At 38.3% G+C, this 24,246-nt stretch overlaps 1 protein-coding gene across 3 annotated transcripts in view; it reads right to left on the bottom strand.

The window, feature by feature from the left end:
• HYCC1 (hyccin PI4KA lipid kinase complex subunit 1) overlaps positions 1–18,707 on the bottom strand; it is a 92,080-nt gene extending 73,373 nt beyond the window's left edge. For all 3 annotated transcript variants that reach the window (XM_068550501.1, XM_068550503.1, XM_068550504.1), the window contains exon 1: positions 18,504–18,707. The gene's annotated coding sequence lies outside the window, so the exon portion shown is untranslated. The remainder of the gene's footprint in view (positions 1–18,503) is intronic.
• Positions 18,708–24,246: the final 5,539 nt, after the last annotated feature.

Below are 24,246 nucleotides of genomic sequence, written 5' to 3'. Positions count from 1 at the left end.
ATCTAGGAAAGCCATTGTTTTTCTATGCATTCGGTTTATTTTATTTCTAATAATCCTACTGAAATATATATCCAAAGTTCCAATAATTCTTCAGTCTATTATCTGAAATACTCTAGATAGACAATCATATTAATTATAAATAACTGTCCCACATGACAGTTAAATTTTTTATTCTACCTCAATGTTAATCTCCAATTTAATTTTACCTATATGAATTTTGCCATTCAGTAGGCAAATCATATTTTACATTTCAAACATTTTAAACGTACAAGTATTAAAGTTTGCTGCTATGGATATGATATGAAGAGATGTTGGCAATGCAGGTGAGATGAAAAAAGTTTCATAAAATGTTATTTTATGAAAAGATTCCTGAATGTTTCAAAAATAAATAATCCAATCAGAAAAATATTAACCTTTATAGCTAATAAAACCATTTGCTTGTTTAGTTCATAATTAAATGAAAACTATCACTACCACAGACAACCTACACCAATTCCTTCTCAGCCCTCACACACTCACAAACAGGCACAAACATTTTAGTCATGCTAGCACCTATACGAAGGACAGTCTTGTGACAGCTTGGTATCACGCATTTAATCTCAAAAGGTAAAGCTGAATGGAAATTAAATGAAGACCATATAGTTGAGTCTAAAAAATGAACTGGACAAACAAGGATGGGGGAAACATGACTATGTACAGAAATTTAGGTGCTTAAAAAAACAGTAAGAGGATTTTTAAAACACCAGGCTACATTAATAGGAAATATTTAGGACAAGGAATTTGAATGAGTGGCACACAGAAGGCAATATTCTAAGGATGCTGAAGAACAGCACAGGGAAAAATTAAAACAGCAGCTGGGGCCAGAGTTCTGTTTCCACCAACTACTCTAAGGTGACCAGGCAAACATGGAAACCAAGGCTCAGAAAGTTTATTTGACTGTTAAGTGACATTGAAATGAAAAACATAATAGTTGCCCTACCTACCACACATAACAGAAAAATAAAGAAAATAAAGCATGTGAAAACACTCTAAATTACAGAATGATAAATGAATAAATGAATATAAGGTATCATTACTAGTACTGGTTTAGGGAAATGCTATTTGACAAATGATCTCTATTTTTTTTTTAGAAGGGTGTGGTTTTTTTTTTTAATTGAAGTACACTTAATTTACAAGGTTGTGTTAGTTTCTGGTGTACAGCAAAGTGATTCAGTTATATATATATATTCAGTTTTATACATATATTCAGTTTTATATATATATATTCAGTTTTATATATATTTATATATATATATATATATATATATATATATATATATATATATATATATATATATATATACGCTTTTTCATATTCTTTTCCATTATGGTTTATCACAGGATATTGACTATAGTTCCATGTGCTATACAGTACGATCTTGACCTTGTTGTTTATCTATTTTATATATAGTAGTTTGTATCTGCTAATCCCAAACTCCTAATTCATCCCTCCCCCACCCCCTTTCCCATTTGGTAACCATAAGTTTGTTCCCTATGTCTGTGAGTCTGTTTCTGTTTCGTAAATAAGTTCATTTGTATCATTTGGTTCCACATATAAGTGATATCATAATGGTATCTGTCTTTCTCTTTCTGACTTACTTCACTTAGTATGATAATCTCTAGGTCCATCCATGTTTCTGCAAATGGCATTATTTCATTCTTTTTTATGGCTGAGTAGTATTCCATTGTAGGTATGTACCACATCTTCTTTATCTATTCCTCTGTCGATGGACACTTAGGTTGCTTCCATGTCTTGGCTATTGTAAACAGTGCTGCTATGAACATTGGGGTGCATGTATCCTTTTGAATTAGAGTTTTCTCCGAATACATGCCCAGGAGTGGGATTGCTGCATCACATGGCAATTCTTACTTTTTTGAGGAACCTCCATACTATTTTCCATAGTGACTACACCCATTTACATTCCCACCAACAGTGTAGGAGGGTTTCCTTTTCCCCACACCCTCTCCAGCATTTATTATTTGCAGACTTTTTAATGATGGCCATTCTGACTGGCGTGATGTGATACCTCATTGTAGTTTTGATTTGCATTTCTCTAATAATTAACAAAGCTGAACATCTTTTCATGTGCTTATTGGCCATCTGTATGTCTTCTTTGGAGAAATGTCTATTTAGGTCTTCTGCCCATTTTTTGATTGGACTTGTTTTTTTGGTGTTGAGTTGTATGAACTGTCTGTATATTTTGGAAATTAAGCCCTTGTCATTCGCATCGTTTGCAAATATTTTCTCCCGGTCCGTAGGTTGTCTTTTCGTTTTGTTTATGGTTTCCTTTGCTGTGCAAAAGCTTATAAGTTTGATTAGGTCCCATTTGTTTGTTTTTGCTTTTATTTCTATTGCCTTGGGAGACTGACCTAAGAAAACACTGCTACAATTTATGTCGGAGAATATTTTGCCTATGTTCTCTTCTAGGAGTTTTATGGTGTCGTGTCTTATATTTAAGTCTTTAAGCCATTTTGAGTTTATTTTTGTGTATGGTGTGACTGTGTGTTCTAACTTTATTGATTGACATGCGGCTGTCCAGCTTTCCCAAAATCACTTGCTGAAGAGACTGTCTTTTCTCCATTGTTTATTCTTGCCTACTTTGTTGAAGATGAATTGACCACAGGTGTGTGGGTTTATTTCCAGGCTCTTCATTCTATTCCATTAATCCATATGTCTGTTTTTGTGCCAATACCACGCTGTTTTGATTACTATAGATTTGTAGTATTGTCTGAAATCTGGAAGGGTTATGCCTTCAGCTTTGTTCTCTTTCCTCAGGATTGCTTTGGCATTTTATGGTTCTATATCAATTTTAGGATTATTTGTTCTAGTTCTGTGAAAAATGTCATGGTTAATTCGATAGGGATCATATTAAATCTGTAGATTTCTTTGTATAGTATGGCCATTTTAACAATATTAATTCTTCCAATCCAAGAGCATGGGATATCTTTTCATTTCTTTGAAACACCTTCAGTTTCCCTTATCAATGTTTTATAGTTCTCATCATATAAATCTTTCACCTCCTTGGTCAGGTTTATTCCTAAGTTTTTTTGGTTTTTTTTTTTTAGTGCAATTTTAAAATGAATTTTTTTTTAACTTTCCCTTTCTGATATTTCATTGTTAGTGTAAAGAAATGCAACAGATTTCTGTATGTTAAAAATGATCTCTATTTGAGGATAGATTTTATTATTTTTTATTTAAGTTAGGCTACAAACATCAGAATGTGACAAACTAATCTAAATTAAGTATGTTAAAAAAAAAAAAAAACCCAAACCTCAAGTTCTTAACCATATACAGAATTTGAACTTGTCAAGGAATTATTTTTAACCAGATTTCTCAAAGCTTCTGTAGTTTTGTTAGTGACTATTTCTATAATTAATTTGATATCAGGGACTTGATCACGAACATAGCTCTTATTCCTATAACTTATTTGCAAGGCTGGTTGTATGACGGTTGGTACTAAGGCTGAAAAAAAGTCAAATCTAATAGGCAAGTTATTTCAATGACAAATCTTTCACATAACCAGCTATTTACAGTCATTTTCCTCATTTATTTTGTTACTTTTAAAAGGCACATATACAGGCTAAATACAAGATCACTCTCCTACGTAGTTACAGAAATTCTACTAGAATCCCAAACTCCTGGCTCCTTCCAACTATACATCATATTGTTATTGTAGAGTACAAATAATTGGGGAAAATAAAAAGATCACTATCCTTATTAATTCACTAAACCAGGTAAACACAGTACAAATAGTTTAGGCAGTGCTTCCTAAACTATTGTTAGAACTGTTCTAGGACTCCCCTGGTGGCACAGTGGTTAAGAATCCGCCTGCCAATGCAGGGGACACAGGTTCGATCCCTGGTCCGGGAAGATCCCACATGCAGTGGAGCCACTAAGCCCGTGCACCACAACTACTGAAGCCCGTGCACCTAGAGCCCATGCTCTGCAACAAAAGGCAACACAATGAGAAGCCTGTGCACCTCAATGATGAGTAGACCCCGCTCGCTGCAACTAGAGAAAGCCCGCGCGCAGCAACGAAGACCCAACACAGCCAAAAAAAAACCAAACAAACAAAAACAAACCGTTCTAAAAGATATTAACAGTTGTACCAAAGAAGAAAAGGCTTTCCCTATTAAAATTTAACTACTCAAGAAAGTTAGAGTTTTCTTTCTTTTTAATCAAAGGACTCGTCAGAGCCTTTTAATATGCTATATCTGTGTTAATGAATCTCCCAGAAAGCTATTTAGAATGAAATATTTTCCCAAGTGTATTTGCCCATTAGATCCTTTATGGTCCAGACACAACTGGCATCATTGGGAATACAGTCTAGAAAACAGTGTGAGTCAAATGTGTCAACAACAGATGTCCAGGGATGATATTGTGATAACGATTAACATTTCTCAAGCACTTATGTGTCTGGCACTTTGTTAAGTGCTTTATGAGAATTTTCATTTAATCCTCACAGACTTCCTAAATGGTAAATTAATATAATCTCCATTTCACAAAAAAAAGGAAGCTGAAGCTTAAAGAAATAACTTGTCCAAGGTCACACACCAGTAAGTAGTTGAGTCAGATTTAGAACCCAAGCAGCCCAACTCTAGAGTCCCCATTCTCAATCACTCTTCATGCTATCAACAATCCCTACCCACAGCACACAACAGTTCAAAGTTTATAGTATACTGTTTCATGAATAATTTACTCTTTTCTTCTTTCCTTCTTAATATTTTCATTCTAAACAGAAAACTAGAATATTTTCATCTCAAAATAAATTGGTAGGCGAAAATAAATTACATGGGTGATTCTGTTTGGCAGCCAAGTTGAGAACTACACGGTCATAGAAAAACATGGTAGGGTAACACAGCAAAAGTCTTCAATTTACAATGAGACCCAGCTCTGCAAGTGACTTTGAGAAAATTCTTGGTTTCAGTATTTTTCTCAACAACTGGAATGAAGGAAAAGAAAGGGGATGAAAAAGTGTAACGCTGGTATTTACCACAGTAACTACAGGCTGTTAACAAGGGTACTACAGGCTGTTAACAAGGGTGCTCCAGACTGTGTGGATGTGACTGAAGCTTAAATGCCAAAATTAGGTTAAAATTCTGACTGCCCATAAATTGGAGGGTTTTGTTGTTTGTTTTGTTTTGCTTTATGGCAAACAATTTTTTTTTTAACTCTAGGACTGAGAGGTTTATTCAGTTTGCTAGTTAATTTAGTTTACCCTATTCTCAGTACTCTGGTAAACTACTTCCAAATGATGATAGAGCAAGTGTTCTTGTTTTGTACACGTCCAAAATTTTCTCTTTCAACGAAGTGTCTCAAAACACTATAAAAGACACATTGTTCTGCCCTGTTGATTATAACACAGGCAAAGTAATGTTGCTGAGATTATGCGCAAGCAATTAGTTCAAATTAACATCACAATAACTATTTTATTCAGTCTTCCTCTTCCATCTCCATACTTTGAAAAAGCAACCAGGTTTAGCGGCAGCTCTTGAACACTTAAACACAAATAACTCATAAACACTTCCTCCATGCCAAACCAAACAAATTCAGTTAAACTAGAGAATTAGCTAGCTGCTTGCCATTGACTGTACTGGTAGGAAAGTGGAAGGAGACAAATAGTTATTGTTTACTTTTTTTTAATTTATTTATTTATTTATTTGAGATGTGTAGTTATTACTTTCTCCCTTAAGCCATACAAATTTCTCTTTCCCCTGTCTTGGCTGGGGGAAGAGTAAAAAGTTCTAAGGTTTTGACATTAAGTGTAGCAAATTGTTCCTTGGAAATAGGCAAATTAAGGGTATCAGATTTTGTTATAGCCAAGCATACAAGCCAGCTGTATTAGTTCATTAGGGTTGCTGTAACAAAGTACCACAGAATGGGTGGCTTAAACAATAGACATTATTTTCTCACAGTTCCAGAGGTTAGAAGTCTAATAATCAAGGTGTCAGCAGGGTTGATTCCTGCTGAGAGCCATTAAGGAAAGGTTCTGTTCCAGGCCTTTCTCCTTGGTTTGCAGCCATCTTCTCCCTGTGCCTTCACATTATCTTCCATCTGTAAAGTCATATCCAAATTTCCTCTTCTTATAAAGACACCAGTCACACTGGATTAGAAGCTACCCTAATTACCTCATTTTAAGTTAATTTGTACCTCTACAAAGACCTTATCTCCAAATATGGTTACATTCTGAGGTACTGGGGATTAGGAATGGGGTGGGGGGACAGACACAATTCTGTCCATTAACGCCATCAAAGCTGCATGCAATTAACTAGGATTGCAGCAATTAACCTCTCTTCTCTTGTACAGAGGCGCTTAAATATCATCCATTTAGTTATGAACTATTAAATGTCTTCTATGTCCTAGATGCTAGATTTACAAAAATGAGTATGACATAGTCGCTGACTTGAGGGATTCACAGTCTATTAGGGGAAACAAGTAAACCTAAAACACAGCAGAAATGAGTGTCCTTTAATCCCTTTTGAAACAAATCAAGGCAAATCAGGGTATAAGCAAATAAAACCAAATGCTATGAGGAAAATGAGGAGGAATGTTGAAGAAAGTCCAATGTAAATATTATCTTGCAATCATTTTGCTATCATTCACCTCTCTTTCCTCTCTCTTTCCCCAAAACGATAGCATATAGAAATACACTTTTTAAAGCACAGCTCTATTTTAATTCCTTTAAAGATTTTTGCATTCTTAAGCGGCAGTTTTCCCTTCTCTAATGTTGGAGACAAAAGAAGAGAGAAATGTTAGGAGAACCAAATTCCAAGTGACTCATGGGTTGGGTTGATGTCTTAAGGTGAGTCACTGCCCTTTCAAAAATTGGAATGAGATGCTCAACCATTAATGACATCTGCCAACAGAAGTTCAGATGCTCAATTAGAAAATGTGCAGACAAAGGGAGGGTACAATGAAAAAATGCAAGTAAACAGTTAATGGTGGTAATGTAATAGACCCAAAATAATCCAGCCATAATAATAAAAGCAACATAATAATAAAATAGAGCCATAATAAAAAAAGCAACAAATCTTAACTACACTACAAAATTCTATTTGATTTGTCTCAATCAGAAACTCAGTGGATCTTATTAACATAGTTGTTTTTCTTGGTTTAAAAAATTATAGTAACCAAAGATGAAATAAATAGTTCCGTATGATCATGGTTTTTTGGGTTTTTTTAAATTTATTTATTTATTTATTTTTGGCTGCATTGGGTCTTTGTTGCTGCACGTGGGCTTTCTCTAGTTGCCGGAGAGCAGGGGCTATTCTGTTGCGGTGCGCAGGTTTCTCATTGTGGTGGCTTCTCTTGTTGTGGAGCAAGGACTCTAGGCGTGCAGGCTTCAGTAGTTGCAGCACGTGGGCTCAGTAGTTGCGGCTCACGGGCTGTAGAGAGTAGGTTCAGTAGCTGTGGTGCACGGGCTTATTTGCTCTGCGGCATGTGGGATCTTCCCGGACCAGGAATCGAACCCATGACCCCTGCATTGGCAGGCGGATTCTTAACCACTGCACCACCAGGGAAGTCCCAGTATGATCATGTTGATTCATACTAACTGGGGTCACAGTCAATTTGTTTTAGCAGAGGCTGAATTATAAAATTATTTTTTAAATAAAGTTTTGTTTTCTTTTGTTGGCTGCGTTGGGTCTTCGTTGCTGCGCGCGGGCTTTCTCTAGTTGTGGCAAGCGGGGGTTACTCTTCGTTGCGGTGCTCGGGCTTCTCACTGTAGTGGCTTCTCTTGCTGTGGAGCACAAGCTCTAGGCGTGCAGGCTTCAGTAGTTGTGGCTTACAGGCTCTAAAGCTCAGGCTCAGTAGTTGCGGTGCATGGGCTTAGTTGCTCCACAGCATATGGGATCTTCCCTGACCAGGGATCGAACCTGTGTCCCCTGCATTGGCAGGCAGATTCTTAACCACTGTGCCACCAGGGAAATCCTCTAAATAAAGTTTTTAATAATATTAAGTCTTATACTAGTATAGCAAAATGTAACTTAGATGTTGCTTTGCAGCTGAATGTGAAACTAAAATTAGTACAGCAAAAATTTCTATGTTGGTTCCTCTCAAAGTACTTGAAAGTCCTGTAAGAATGTTTAATCCCTAAAGTAGTTTACGTATTTCTTTTCAATTATGCATTCTTTCCAAAGAAAGGGTTTATAACAGAAAATTAAACATCTGTTTAGACTCTGTCACCAATAACCAATTCCTGACTGATGGAATCCAAATTCAATAAATCACATTATACTACAATAAACTCTGAAGCTTTATAATCTGGTGTCATGAAAAATATCTGCCCTGATTACCATCTCGTGACAAGCTCAGTATGATTTCCATGAAGAAACTAGACTTTCTGAGGTGCTACCAAAAATTGTATAACATACTTGGCAGCTCTCACAGTGAAAAGAACTACTCGTACACTACCTTTTTTTTTTTTCTTCCTCCCTTTGGCTGCGCCACGCAACTTGTGGGATCTTCGTTCCCCAACCAGAGACTGAAGCTGCACCCTCGGCAGTGACAGAGTGGAGTCCTAACCTCTGGAATACCAGAGAATTCTCATATCCTGACTTTTCTTGACATCATCTTTCTTGGACTGTACTTCCTTTCCCCTCAACCAATCATTATCATGGATAAAAAGAACATTTCATCTCTAGATAAAATGTTTAAAATTTAAGTATTATACATATGGTAGAGGAGCTTACTGAAAGGAATCCTTTTATAAAACATTTTAAATAGAAAATACAGTCAACACAAATTACAGCAAACATAACTAAAATTTCTCTTCCACTCCTTTCTATAAGGAGAGGAATCATACCTTATATTCCTTTTACAGCCACCCCTTCCCCAAGTGTTTTTTTTTTAATTAATTTTATAGGAGTATGGTTGCTTTACAATGTCCCCAAGTGTTTTAACACAGCTCAATAAACAGAAGAAGCATGGCATAATGAAGAGTCCAAAAAAACCATGCCCACTTTCCAGCAAGTTACTTAAACTTTCTCAGTTTCGTCCACTGTGAAAAGTAGGTGATAACATCTGTATTACAGGAATGTTTTAGGGATTAAAAATAATACAACTAAAGCACTGGCACACCACAGATGTTCAATGATAGTTCAAATTATCACTAACAAAATATTTTCAGTTGGACAATTTGCACTTCATTCAGTTGGACAAAATGCTTTTCAGGATCTGTGGGGAGGGGGTGGGGGAGGGATAGAACTGGGAGAGAAGCTTCATTAGCTTCTAATGCCCTCCAGTTACTTTCATCCTTATTTATTCTTCACTGATTAGCTTTCTGATTTAGTAGCCTTATCTACTGCCACTGCCTCCAATTATTTCACCACCAATTTATTCCTTAACCCCCTTTACAGTATATATTTGGTTCTCATCATATACTCTCCATGACCTCAAAAATGACAATTCTATTGGTTCTCTCGATACTCATTCCTTCTCCTTAACCTTGCCACAAGCATCTTCCTTTCTGAAACTCTACTGAGAAGACTTCACTGACTTCAATATTCTGCTTCTATCACCCACATAACCCATTCTTCTGATTTTCCATACTTCTCTAACAGTCTATTGGATTTGCACATTTCTACCTTTCATACTTAGTTGATGCATCTCCCCCCACCCATTTCTAAAATACTTCCACCTTCCTCTACATTCCTTTATCCAGACCCACTCAAAGTTTCATAATTTCCCAAAACAGTCTCTCCCTCTTCTCAACTACTAAAGTGTGCACTGCTTGGAGGACCATGTGGTCACTCCGTCCACCACAATAATATCTATGGATTAACAAATCAACAGGAACTTTGACATTTAGATCCAAAGAGCATGTTATGTGCCAGGTCAGACTGGCAGCTTCTTCTGCCCCCCATTAGTGGAGGTGGGGAGTACAGTCTGTGTATGTTGATTAGAACCAATATCCTAATTGAATTAATTAAATGTTACTTACATCTAAAGGGGGAAAAAAAACCAGAGGAGCTCAAAAAGATAGAAACAGAGTTTACAATTGCTTGCCCAACTTAAGCACTTTTAAGGCTTACATTATTCTCTTTAATTTCCAAGCCTGTAAGTTCCTCTACAGAAGAGGAATGTGTATCTTCCAATACCTGAAACCTCAAATAATTTTCATTGCACAGTTTAAGAACTCACATATAATGTTTTCATTAGGTCTAGTGCAAACAACTGAATGAATGCTTATGCATTTATATGAGAAAGCAACTAATGTTCATCCGCTAATCAAAAGACTCTTTGTTCCAGAAAGCACACACCAAACAAATATCATTTAACATTTACTACTAAAAGCCTACCCTGATGCAAGCTTCAACAATGACAAATATTTAAACTAGAATGGAAAAGTACTATTTCCAAAGCTCCTTGATGTGTTGCGCTTAACATTCCTTACAAGGTAAAAACAGGATTCAGGAATGCAAGTTGATCTTGAACACCTGACAAATTAAAACATGAATTATATAAAGTGCATTAAATAAATATCATCCCATTCCCATTCCAGTATCTTCTGTCATAACCATACTGGGCTGTATTTGTTAAAACAGCAGAAGATACGATATCAAAACAGAACAAACCAGTAATAGTTAAGATAGGGTTACCAAAAACTGAAATTAATTGGGCAAAGATGAAAACACTTAATAAGACACTCAAATAAAATAATTAAGTTTACGTCTCAGTAATAGAGAATAAGGAAAGAGTCCTGATAAGGAAAAAATTAGGGTACTGATTAAAAATCATGAATCATGGCATCAGATAGGAATTGAGTTTAAACTCTCTCTACCACTAACTAGCTGTTGCTCTTGAACAAGTATCTTAATCTCTGAGTCTCAGTTTATCTGCAGAATAAGGATAATACTTATCCTGCAAAGCTGTGCACAGATAAATGAAATTAATTATGCAAAGTACTTAAGAAAGTAGCAGATATTAAAATCTCAACAAGTTGTATTTAATCCAAAAAGACCTAGACATTTTTATAGCTAAACTATTTCAGACCATCAAAGAAGAGATTGCCAGAGCTTATAAAAAGATGGAACACCTCTCTCTCTCTCTCTCTCTCTCTCTCTCTATTTTACAAAGCTAGCATATTCAGAAACCAAAACCTCAAAAAGGTAAAAAGGTAATACAGGGCTTCCCTGGTGGCGCAGTGGTTGAGAATCTGCCTGCCAATGCAGGGGACACGGGTTCGAGCCCTGGTCTGGGAAGATCCCACATGCCGCGGAGCAACTGGGCCCGTGAGCCACAACTACTGAGCCTGAGCGTCTGGAGCCTCTGCTCCGCAACAAGAGAGGCCGCGATAGTGAGAGGCCCGCGCACTGCGATGAAGAGTGGCCCCCACTCGCCGCAACTGGAGAAAGCCCTGGCACAGAAACGAAGACCCAACACAGCCAAAAATAAAAATAATAAATAAATAATAAATTAAAAATTAAAAAAAAAAGTAATACAAAAAGAACACTAGAGATCTTACAGAGCAACCAAATGTAGCTTTAAAGAGGTATACTATTATCAAGTTGCCTTTATTCCAAAGAGACAAAATTGGTGAAATCCACTAGGAAATCTTCTAATATAATTCATCAACCAATAGGTAAAAGAAGAAAAACCATATGATTATCTCAATATACATTATGAGAGTATGTGATCAAATTTAATATATTTTTCCAATTTAACCTCAACTCCAAAAAAGGGGAATAGAAGACTATTTCCTTAACATCCTAAAAAAAATTGTCAAAAAGAATACACAACTGTGAAACCCTAAAGGCATTCATTCAAATGAGAAATGAGCCAAAGATGCTCACTATTCACTACTATAATTTAACAATCTTCTAGACATTCCGATCAGTGTAATTTTTTAAAAAAGAAAGGGTTAAATATTGGCAAGAAAACAAAATCATCATCATTTACAAAGGCTATAACTGTCTTATTACAAAATCCAATAAAAACTATTAGAATTAAGAATTTTGTAAAATAACCAGTTAGAAAACAGTATACACAAGTCACCAACTTTTCTATGTTCCACCAGGAAGATGCAATCCTCTTTAAAATACAATGAAAAAATATTCCACTCACAATAGCAACAAGTTTTAAAATACCAAAAATCAACTTTAAAAATAGGCAGAACCACATGAAGAAAACTACAAAACACTGAGTCATAAAAGATGACTAGAAGGAATGACAAAAATATTGTAAAGATATCACAGCTATCTCTAAAACATTAGTTTAGAAATTCCAATTGGGTTCTTTCAGGGTCTTAATAAACTGAATTAGAGGCAATCTGAAAAAAATATATGAGAAACACTGAAAATGTTTTGAAAAAGATAATAGGAATTCACACAACCTTATAGTAAGAGACATTAAAAAGTTATAATAATTAGAACTGTTTGGAGTTACTGGAGCAAAACATATAGCCCAATGAAGCAGAATAGAAAACCTAGAAAAAAAATCATGAATTGGTATATAAAAAAGAAAGCATTTAAAACCTCTGGGAAAAGATAATTATTCAGTAAATAGTATTAAAATAATTGACTTGCCACTCTACCTCAAAATACATTCCAAATAGATTAAAGATGTAAATGTTTTTTAAAACTCTGAAAGTAATATAAGGAAATAGAGGTAATTACTTACATAATTTGGGAATGCAAGAAGGCTTTCCTAAGCAGGCAGATACCATAAAAGAAAAATTTGATAGATTTAACTACACTAAATGTTAAAAATCTGTTTAAAAAGAAAAAATTCACACCAAAAACAAAATTAGGATGCAAATGACAAACTGGAGAAATTATTTGCATTGTAATTTGACCAATGTCTAATAGTTTTATATACAAAGAGCTCTCATAACTCAGTTTTTAAAAGTCTCCATATCATATCTTTATATCATAATAAACAAAGTACAGTAATAGATAATTCACAAAAAATACAAATATTTAAAGTAACTAATAACCAATGAAACAAAAAAATTTATAGAAGATATAACTCTTCATATCAAAATGGCAGATTTTTAATATGGAGAGGTTGCTGACATTCTCAAGCACAATTAACAAAAATGAATATTAATTAAAACTTTCTGGACGGCAGTCTATTAATATCTATCAAAAATAATTAAAATATGATACCTTTTGATTTCAGAATTTGTCTTAAGTAAATAGAGATACGGGCAATGATTAATCCATCAAGAAGCTAACTGCTACATGATTCATTCAAAATTATTGGAAAGAGCTTAAATTTTTAACAATTGAAATGCTGGTTAAATAAATAATGGTAAATCCATATGCTGGAATATTAGCCACACATTTAAAATGATGTTATGTTGTAAAAAAATAACGTTTTATTGACTCGGGTAACTATTCATTCAATTATGTAAAAGTAAGCTAGAAACAGAACAGCATGAACAACAACAGAAAAAGGATAGTTACAATATGGGAGGGGGTTTTTGTTAAAAAAAAAAAAAGAGTAAATCCCATTTAAAAAGACGTATAAGGATATTCACCAAAGTATTAATAATGATTATCAATGGGTGAAGGTATTATGTTATTTATCATTTATGCTTTCCTGAATTTTCCAAATTTCCTACAATTATTACGTATTACATTAGGAATTAAGAAAATACAGAATTTTTACAATATTGCTTTGACTATAGTAACAATAGTACCCAAAATCATGTTAACATTGATAGTCCCACTCTTTTAGGCTGCACCAAAACTAGGGATGCCTACCCTCTCTAGGTCTGATCATACTTTTATACTTTAATCACAATGAAAGAAATTTTCAGAACTCTAGGAAACCATCAGACAAAATTTTTCACCCCACCTTTAGTTATGCTCAAGTGCAATGTCAAATAATATTTAGATATTAACCATTTGCTTTCAGCCCCCTGCCAAAGGTAAGAAACAAGACTGAAGAACAAACCCTGGACCTCAGAACCAGTGAGGCTCAGCTTTCACCTACATCCAAAACCTGAGCCAGAAATTAAAAAAAAAAGAAAAAGAAAAAGTGGAATGGGGGAGTGGGGTAGGATGGGGGGGGGTAGAATTACCTTTCTCAGGATACAAAGTGTGGGCCTTTTTTTTTTTTTTTAATATTTATTTATTTGGTTGCACCGGGTCTTAGTTGTGGCAGGTGGGCTCCTTAGCTGAGGCTCATCAGCTCCTTAGTTGCAGCACGTGGGCTCCTTAGTTGTGGCATGAGAACTCTGAGTTGCGGCATGCATGTGGGATCCAGTTCTCTGACCAGGGATCAAACCCGGGCCCCCTGCATTGCGAGTGTGGAGTCTTATCCACTGTGCCACCAGGAAAGTCCCAAAGTGTGGGCCTTTGACAACTTCTAATCACAACTCTTCTCTGTCTCATTTGGGACACAGAAGAAGGATTTTCTTCTCCAATGTATTTAAAAGGCATATATCCAAAGGGCAAGCAAGCAGGATTTCTTCTGAACAAAAATACTTTAAACAGGAGATTTGTAAATGTTAAATGTTCTCTTTCCACAGTGCAGATATGCAGCCTAACTCTGAGAGGGCCAAAAAGATTCTAGCAGTACTTGGCTCTTAACAATAAGCAATAGTCAAACTGTTAATTCCATCTGCTCCCCTCCAAAAAAATGACAAAGCATTACACGGTGGTGCCAGGGGTCTCAGGCTGCATTTAAGGGGTTTTTCTGAGGGGCATTCATTTTCATAATATTAAGATGCTAATTGTTTTTGAGTATTTCAGAGAACTAATCTTGATATTACATGATGACAACTTTGATGCTGATAACAACAACAACAACAAAAAATACTATCTTTAATATCATATTCTTTGTTAGAGATGTTGCTTCCAGAATTGTCTTCCTTTCTTACCAGTCAAAGCTCTAAATTCCATCTACTTCTATGTCCTCAGGGACTTAGTTCCAATAGATAACTTTCCTAATCTCTTACTTCTCACTTTCCTTATGCATATAAAAAAACAAGCACAATATCTCTTCAACCCATATCCCTCTGCAGCAGTTTCAACTATGCCTACCGAATTACCTAGGGAGCTTTAAAATATCTATGCAACTAATCTATAGTAACAAAAAGTATATCAGCGGTTTCAGGGGATGAGAGAGACAGATTACAAAGGGGCACTAGGAAACTTTTGGAGGTGATTTTGATTGTGGTGATGGTTTAATGAGTATAAACACATGTTAAACATTGAACTGCACACTTTAACTATGTATAGTTTATTATTTGCCAATTATACTTCAATAAAGCTATTGAAATAAATACTGATGTCTGGGTCCTGTCCCACTCCCCAAATTGGTACAAGAGTTCCCCCTTGAAATCGGGATTCTTAAAAGCTCCCCCAGAAGATTGTAAATGTGTAGGTAAGATTGAGAACCACTGCTCTATAGCTGTCATTCTCTCCCTTCCTCAGTTTTCTTAAAATGCCTCAGGCAAGCATGTCTACTTTATCATCATCCATTCTTTCTCAGTCTTCTGAAGACTAGTTTCTGAACCACCACTCAGCTAAATCTGTACTTGTCAAAGTCACCTACGGACTCCTGACAAATTCACTGGTCCCTGAAGTCTCTCCTTATTTGACACCTCTTTAAAGAATTCGAAATTGTTGACCCATTCCCCCTCTATTTGAAAATTTCTCCTCCCTTGGCATCCCTCTTGAAGTTCTTCCCACCTTTCTAACTACTACTCTTCTCTCTTTCACACTATTCTTCCACCTATCTGCTTTTTGTCTGTTCTCTGACTGCTGCTTTCATTATGCTAAAGACTCCCAATCTGAGTCATTCCAACATACCCAAGTCAATGCAGCTTCTTCAATTCAACCTCCACTCTTCCCTCTATTCCTGATTTCCCTTACAAGTTTCACATCCTAGATCCAAACATCTATCTACAGCTTCACCTGAACATTCCACAGCTTCCTCAAATCCAAAAATATCCAAAATAGAATGTATCATCTTCCCTCCATCTATGTGTTCCTCATTTCCAATCAATGGAACCAAATCAAATCCTCAGTCTTGATTCCTCCTCCTTTCTTTCCCGAGGTGACAGCATCTATCAGATTCTACCTCACTCTGCCAGAGTGAGGATCCAAAACACAGATCCATTAAGCAGTTTCTTACCCATCACTTTCAACGCAACCCCCTTAGCCAAGGATACAAGGCCCTGATCTGGCCCTCTACCGCCCTCGCTGTTCTCATCTTCCACCATTTCCCCATCTCACCCCTGCATTCAAGTCACGTCAACGTTACTGACTTCGGACTTGTCACTGACAAATGACTTCTCTAAACTACCAGGGTTTCTCATGCCTCCTTGCTTTCTCACTGACTATATTTATATTCTCTTCTTGGAAAGTTATTCACTTACGTCCTGCACTTGGCAAAATTATGTCATAGTTTAAAACTCTACTGTGTGCCCCCGACTTTATATACATCCAAGCTGAGTTAGCCATCTCCTACTCTGCTCCCTTACTATACTAGGCATATCTCTACTCACACTTATCAGAGGGTATTATAATTGTTACTTTACTTATCTGTCTTGCATATTACACAGTAAATTCCTTGATGACAAGAGTTATGACATTCATTTCTGTATCCCTAGCACCTATTCAGCCTGGGATAGTGCAAATTTTACGTTTGACATAATTTCCATTATTTACAAAATGTAAACTTGATACCCCCCAAAATGGTCTTGATACTAACATTTTTTAAAGATTTCTTAATATTCATTATAAAATAAATATCAGGCAACAGGATCCTGAGTAAAATAGTTGACTACGAGATATATTTAAACTCTGACTGTCAAAACAACACCACTCTAAAAATGCAACCAAGAGCAGATTTCATAAAATAGGAATACAACAAAGCAAGGAAGCATAGCAGGGATAACACACTGACCTAGCCAATGCCTCATCTGGCTATCCATATCCTGTTAATGCTGATAACTAAGAGGGTTTATAATCCCTCTATGGTTACAAGTATAGTAAATCAAAAAAGGCTAAATACACCAAATCCAGAGTTTATTTTCTAAAATAGGTGATGATTTTCTCCCTTGCCACTTTGTTGAAATGAATTATTAGAATAACTGACTTTGAAGCTACTATTGGCCAATCAAGCATATCCTACAGATATTTTTTTTCTTTCTTTCTTGCCTGCACTTCAAAAATATGGTGCTTTGGACTTAAAATGTATTAACCTAAAGAAAAAAATGCTTAGAAATTGGGGCCCGGGGGCGGGGCGGTGACCTATGGATGTTAGGAGAATGTTCTTATGGAAAACAAGCCTCCCAGGACTATCACATTGACTCAAGGTTAGACCAATATTTATGACTTTATGCAGATAAGATTTTAAAAGCTGAAAATTTCAAACTGTAAAATGATACACGAACCAAAGAGGTGTCATACCTGCCCCCAAAACTACCGGGTGACCCAAAGGACAAACAATTTGCCAAAGGACAGCCTGGCCCCTCCTGCCGGTAGTACGGTCTCTGAGATAAGTAGAAGCTGCCAGCGGAATAAACTCCCCCTACCTGAAGAGCCGAGCGGCTGCCAGGCGTGTGATAGTGTATTTATCAGAGAACCGATTCTGCAGAGTACGAAAACACCAGGGCAAAATTAAAAATTATCAGGACTGTCTAAACTCTGAGGGTACAACGCACACATGTGCACACCGAAGGGCGGATACCCAGTTTTGCCAAAGCGTGCAAACTTCGGCGGGTCTTTCAATGCAACAATTTTCAGACAAAACCCTGACGATTCTCGAGTATGTTAGAATCATCCTAAGGAGAGGACTAACTCTTAGTAAGAAGAGGGCAAGGGCTGCAGAAGAGATCTCCGGTGTAAATAACCAAGGAAGGAATCGTGCCTGCTTTGTGAATCTGTCCGACTTGGGTGGGGGGGGTGGGGAACCGAGGCGAATGCAGCTTTCAAAGACGAGGGGGACGACAGTGACCGTTTTGGCCATTAGACTGAACGGATAGCGGCAGCCTCGCTGAAGTGGCAAGCAGGAGTAGGAGGGGTGGGAGGGGTAGGGGAGGTCAGGCCGGAGCATCAGCCGCGGCGGGGGTGGCGGGGTGCCACCCCAGGCCAACCCCGCCGAGGGGCGGCGGGTCGGGCCGAGGCGGCTGCACCCCGGTCACGCCCGGAGGTCGGAGGGCTCCTGGCCGGGGAAGGAGAAAGACCCGAGTCCGCGCGCACAAAGCTGCCACCGCCGCCCAGGCAGCAGGCGGGCTGCGCCCAACTTCTGGGCGAGAAGCCGCCGGCCGCAGCCCACCATCCGGTCCCGCTCCCCAGACCTCCGGACGCCCCAGGCGCCCAGCACCGTCTCACGCCCAACGACGGCGCCTCGCGCGGGAGCCGTTACCTCCAACGAAGCCGCCGCCCCGGGGACAAAGTCCCGGTGCTCTCCCCGCCGCCGCCTCGCCCCGGCTCCTCCCTGACAAAAAAGTTATCGGTCGCCGGCCGCCCTGGGGGCCCGGCGCGGTTCGCTCGGCCGGACTCACCAGAACGGCTCTCCAGGCTCCACCTCCAGAACCTCGACTTGTCTGGCTCGCAGCGACAGCGACGGCGGCTGCTCTGCTTTCTCCCGAGTAAGCAGCACCACCTGCCCCCCTTCTTCCTAGCAGAACGGGTCCCCGCGAGCCATCTTCCCCCTCCGCTCACGGACTGACAACCCAGTCCCGAAAGCCGCCACTGCCGCCAGCTACCCTGACGGGCAAGACCAGGGACCCGTCCCCAGGCAGCCAACCGCCACCGCCCCACGCCAGCTCGGCCTATCGCCGCTCGCCGGGGCGGGACCAGAGCAACTTCTTCACCAATGAGAATCTTCCTCTGCTAGGCCTGGGGCGGAGCCATGAGGTGGGAGGGAGGGCGACTTGGTGGGCGTGGTCTGAGCAATAGGCGTGGTCGGGGCACCCAAGGGGAGATGATTGATTGTTAAGATTGCGGCAACAACTAGGCGATAGTGATCAAAGAAGGCAACAACTAGGCGATAGTGATCAGAGAAGGTCTCTTGGACTCAGGCATTAGGATTTACAGCCCTCCCAGAAGAAAATAAGCCTTTCGAAATGCTGTTAACCGTAATCACAGAAGAGAAACTAATTGATATCTTAATTTCTTGGTCAGGAGGATTTACTTCCCAGTAATTCGAGTCACCAGAATTTCTCAAAATTTTATCAAATCCTCGGAGGGGAGAAAAAAATGTACGTTTTGCAAAATGGTAATAAAAACTCTTCTCACCTTATATCATTGCTTTTGGCCTTAGTCTGGAAAAAGTCAAACAATTCCACAATATCCGTTCCATGAGCTGTTTTGTTTTGTTTTGTTTTTCTTCATCTTCCCTCCCTACTCTTCTCCCAAATACACACTAAATATTTTAGGTAACGACTGGAACCTGAGCACATCTGAACTATTTCCTACATATAGTTCCTCTGTTTCGACCTTGTCGATTCCTCCTACCACGTCCCTCGCAAGTCCAATCAGAATTGATTAGAAGAAAAATGAACCTTCAACCTGGAAGACGGGAAGCCACTTTAGTTTTATAAGAAAGGGGAAGGACTTCTCCTAAAGCACCAAGATCTTTTCAAACATGGCACACACATAAATAACAAGCAAAAAGTAAGAAAATATATTACTTGATATTGAAAGGGCATCAAGCAAACAACTTCAGCTAATCATTAGGGTAGATCTATAGAACAATCAGGATCCCCCATCCAAGAGTATAGACAGATTTATAAGTAAATAATAACAAAATATGGTGATAAGGGCAACAGAGCTAGGTTCAATGAGCCAGAGGAACACAGAAGAAGAAATTGTTGTGTTTAGGAGAGTCAGGGAACTTCACAAGGAAGGTGATATTTGAGTTGGATCTTAAAAGGTAGATAGGAGTTTGCCAGAGAAGGAAGTCAAAGGGCATTTCAGGAAGCGGGAACAACAAGTTCAAAGGCGTGAAGTGTGAAAGGGCACTGATTGGCTGCAGAACACTGAGAAAGTGGGTGGGGCTGAAAGGTATGTAGCAGCCAAAAATTAAGCTAGAGCAAAACACTGAGATGAGATTATAAAGGCCATATGAACTGCACTAAGGTATGTAGATGAGCACTGTCCAACACCGCTTTCTTCAAGGATGAAAATGTTCTATATTTGCGTTGTCCAATATGATAGCCACTAGCCACAAGTGGCTATCCAGCGCTTGAAATATGGCATAGTGGAGGAACTCAATTTTTTATTTGAATTTTAATAACTCCCATATTGGACAGCTCAGGTTTAGACTTTATTCTACAGGCAATGAAGGACCCATAGAAGCTTTTAATCACGTGGACAATCTTAAAGACAGTGTAGAGAGTGCCTGTTCTGTTTGATGAGAATCTTGACAGATCAGACCAGGGTACTGGTGGAGGATTGCAGGATAACTGAGGTCAGCTGGGCCAGAGCCTGGCCAGGGGAAGTGTTTACCTAAAGGAATAGAAATAGGAAGATCCAGAGAGTGTGTTGTACTCTAACATCTCAAAGAATGCAAGCAGTCAAAACCCAAGAAACTGAATTCTGCCATCAAGTCCTGACAGAATAGGGAGTAAGAGAGTGAGGGGTCAGAGAGGGAAAGAAAGCCAAAAGGTCAGCTGATCAGAAAATAGGGAGAGAGCAAGGGTGAGCAGAGGCGTACACACACAATCAGTTTTACTGACAATTAGCCATGTGGGCCGCTGATGTGTTGGCCTGATTTAAAGAGCCAGAGAGTCTGTTGGCAAGAAGGTCCACTAGGACCAGGGCAAGACCCCAGCAGACATGAAGGGCCAAACCACACCTTTGTAAATGGGAGAAAGGGGCAAATACTTATTGACTTCCTGCGCTACACAAGGCACTCAGCTTGTCAAGGATACAAAGGCATGCCAGAAGCTCACAGTATGGGTCCCTGGGTAACAGGTGAAAAGTAAAGCAAAGTTTAATCATTTATCACAACAGTAGAAGAGATAACACAAAGCAGTACATGATTGATTCATCGTTCAGATGATTTTCTAGGCAATAACTGCTGTGTGAGTTCAGAAGAGGGAGCAAGCCCTCCAGTCAAGGATGGTCAGGGAAGGCATCATGGGAGAGGTAAAAACTGGGCCAAGTCTTGAAAAATGGGCAGAAATTTGAATCCAAAAAAAAACATGTGAGAAGGAAATTCTTGGTATGCCTGGAAAAGAAACAGAAGAGGGGAAGTATAAGCAATGTACAGAGGACATGGGGAGCCGTTTGAGCTGGCCAGACCCTGGCAAGCTAGGTTGGAGATGGATAATAGAGTGCCGTAAAAGCAAACTCTAATGTTCAGGTTCTGTCTGCTTGCCTAGTAGCTTCCTGTCTGTTCCTTAGAGTTACTTGGGATGACTTTCAAAAATATAAATGCCGAAAGCATACCCACGTCAAATAAATCAGAAAATTGGGGGATGGATATAGGGTTTATTTCACAAGCTTCCCAAGTGAATCTAACATACACTCAGGGTTGAGACCAGGGGAATGACATCATAACATTTTACTAATGCTAAATCAAGACTGTACATAGGATGGATTGAGTGGCGAGAGACTGAAGGCTGCCTATTTATATTCGTATATTTGTTTCCTTTCTGCAAGAAGACAGAAAGCAATTTATTGCCTGACCACTTCCTGTTTTGAAGTGGTGAGATGATATAGAAAGCAATTTGAGTCATCTTCCCTCTAAGTCAGAGTAAAACCAAAACACAAATTTATGTTCGCGGTCCACTCTCCTTTCGATCACAATTTGTGCATATAAAAATAATTTCCAACAATAACAGCCTGCAGTTAACAGTTACACATAGCCATTTGTATCTGAGCAGCAAAGCACCAGGAAAATGCCTGAGAACATTGTTTCAAAAGGGAAATGCTTTTAACCTACTTTATGAAAGTCAGCATACTCCAGACCTTAACTACCCAACTTTGCCAGTCTCCAATATCTGTATGCATAATTCTACATTAACTATTAAAATGCATTTACCTTCTTGCAAATAAATTGAACATTTTAAAGCGTGAACATTTTCCCTATGATATTAAATTTCAGAAACCTAAGAAAAATTTAACTCAAATATATTTCTATTAAATTAACCGTAAAACAGCTAGGTAACATGATTATTTTCTTCCAGGTTTATTGAGATAAAATTGACATATAGCATTGTGTAAGTTTAAGGTGTACAATGTGACCATTTGATATACAGACTGTGAAATAATTACCACAGTAAGATTAGTTAATACATCCATCACTTCACATGGTTAACTTTTTTCCTTTTTTCTTTCTTTCTTTCTTTTTTTTGGCTATTGTTGTGAGAACGTCTAGGATCTACTCTCTTAGCAACTTTCAAGTATACAATACAGTATTGTTAACTGCAGTCAGCACGCCGTACATTACATCCCCAGAACTTATTCATTTTATAACTGGAAATTTGTACCAACATCTCCCCATTTCCCCCCACCTGCAACCCTTGGCAACCACCAATCTATTCTTTGTTTCTATGTACCATGACTATTTTAAATGACAGAGTCAGGAGAATTTTATCTTGAAAACAACATGAAGAATATGTTACTTTAGTGGCAAGTATGTTAAAACATATTTTTTTTTAAAAAATTAAAACAAAAAGAGTGTGCCTAAGAGGTCATTCTGTCTTGCTGTGCCAGATTCCCCTTCTAAGAGAGCCACTCCAGCCAGTGGCGCCAGCAGAGGCAACAACCATGATCTGTGCCATACAACCCCCTTCCTAGAACCATATAGGCCAAGGGAAGCCAGGCCTAATGTTGTGAACACTCCATCCAAACAGGGATGGTGGTAATTACCTAAACCCATTCTCTTTCAAGAATGTGAACAGGAAATGGGAAGAGAAAATCACTAACGTGGTGGGTGCAGAAGCTAAAAAGTCAGGCACTAGAAGGAAGCCCTGAGAAGCCCCAAGAGGGGCAAGTTATGAGGAAACTGAAGCCATTAGGCAGTGAACAGAGATAAAAAGTAGAGGATGAAGTAATTGGTCACAAAGGAGCAGTAGAAGTAGAGACAGAGTAGAATGAGTCACCGTAATAAAGATGGGGATCAATGAAATCCTGCTGTTGAGGGGACAATGAAATAATCCATTTCCTACAGCTGCACTGAATCACACCAGTTTCCAGTGTTTGCGTTCAACATCTGTGAGATCCAACTGCAATTGTTTCCAGAGTCCTATAAGATTCCCATCTGCATCACCTAAGATATTCTAAGTAAATTGTTGTACCTTTCATGCCTATATAAAACAATAAGTAGACTCCCAGAATCATGCACCAAGTGAAAGAAGCTGGATCAATTGCATTTTGCAAAGTGAATTTTATCCTTCAAGGTTGGTTCCAGGTTTTTCTAGGAATAACATCCTAGAAAGAAGACAACATTCTCTACATCTTAAAAAAAAAATTCATAAGTTAAAATTAAAATTTCAATATCTTTATAACAAATATTTTAAGGGAAAAAATCTTTTTTTCTCTTAACTTTTAACAGCAGAGCCAATCTTGTTCATATTTATAAAAAGCCATATAGATAGGGGTGGAAAGCCTAATGACTACCTGCTACCCTCAAGTCATTAGAAATGAAAAATATCCACATATATCTTCTAAGGCATTTTATTAACCAGTGTTTTCTAGAAGAATTATTGTTGGGAGAGTCTTGTTCTGCAGGTTTTATAAATCATGTTTTTGAAAAATATTTTATGACATAGGAAAAAGATGAAAAATGGGTACAAAACTACATATGTGGGACTTCCCTGGTGGCGCAGTGGTTAAGAATCTGCCTGCCAGTGCAGGGGACACAGGTTCAAGCCCTGGTCCAGGGAGATCCCACATGCAGCAGAGCAACTAAGGCCGTGTGCCATAACAAGAGAAGCCACCGCAATGAGAAGCCCGCGCACCGCAATGAAGAGTAGCCCCCGCTCGCCGCAACTAGAGAAAGCCTGTGCAGCAACGAAGACCCAACACAGCCAAAAATAAAATAAATTTTAAAAATAAGTACTTTTTTTTAAAAAGCAGTAATCTTTAAAAAAAAAAGAGAGAGAGAGAGAGGCAGGAAGAGGCACACCCGCAAAGAGTTTTGCCAACCCATTCACTCTGGTTTGTTACTCTTGGGTTAAGAGAGTCCAATGTATGAATAATACTATTTTTCAATTTTGTTCTCATCTACTTAGTCACCATCACCACACCCTGATATTTATGCAAAAAAAAAAAAGTTCCAGTGAGCAAATTCAA

Source organism: Eschrichtius robustus, chromosome 8, assembly GCF_028021215.1.
Source record: "Eschrichtius robustus isolate mEscRob2 chromosome 8, mEscRob2.pri, whole genome shotgun sequence".
Taxonomy (NCBI): domain Eukaryota; kingdom Metazoa; phylum Chordata; class Mammalia; order Artiodactyla; family Eschrichtiidae; genus Eschrichtius; species Eschrichtius robustus.
Note: the sequence above shows the minus strand (reverse complement) of the source record. Positions and strands in the feature narration are given on the sequence as shown.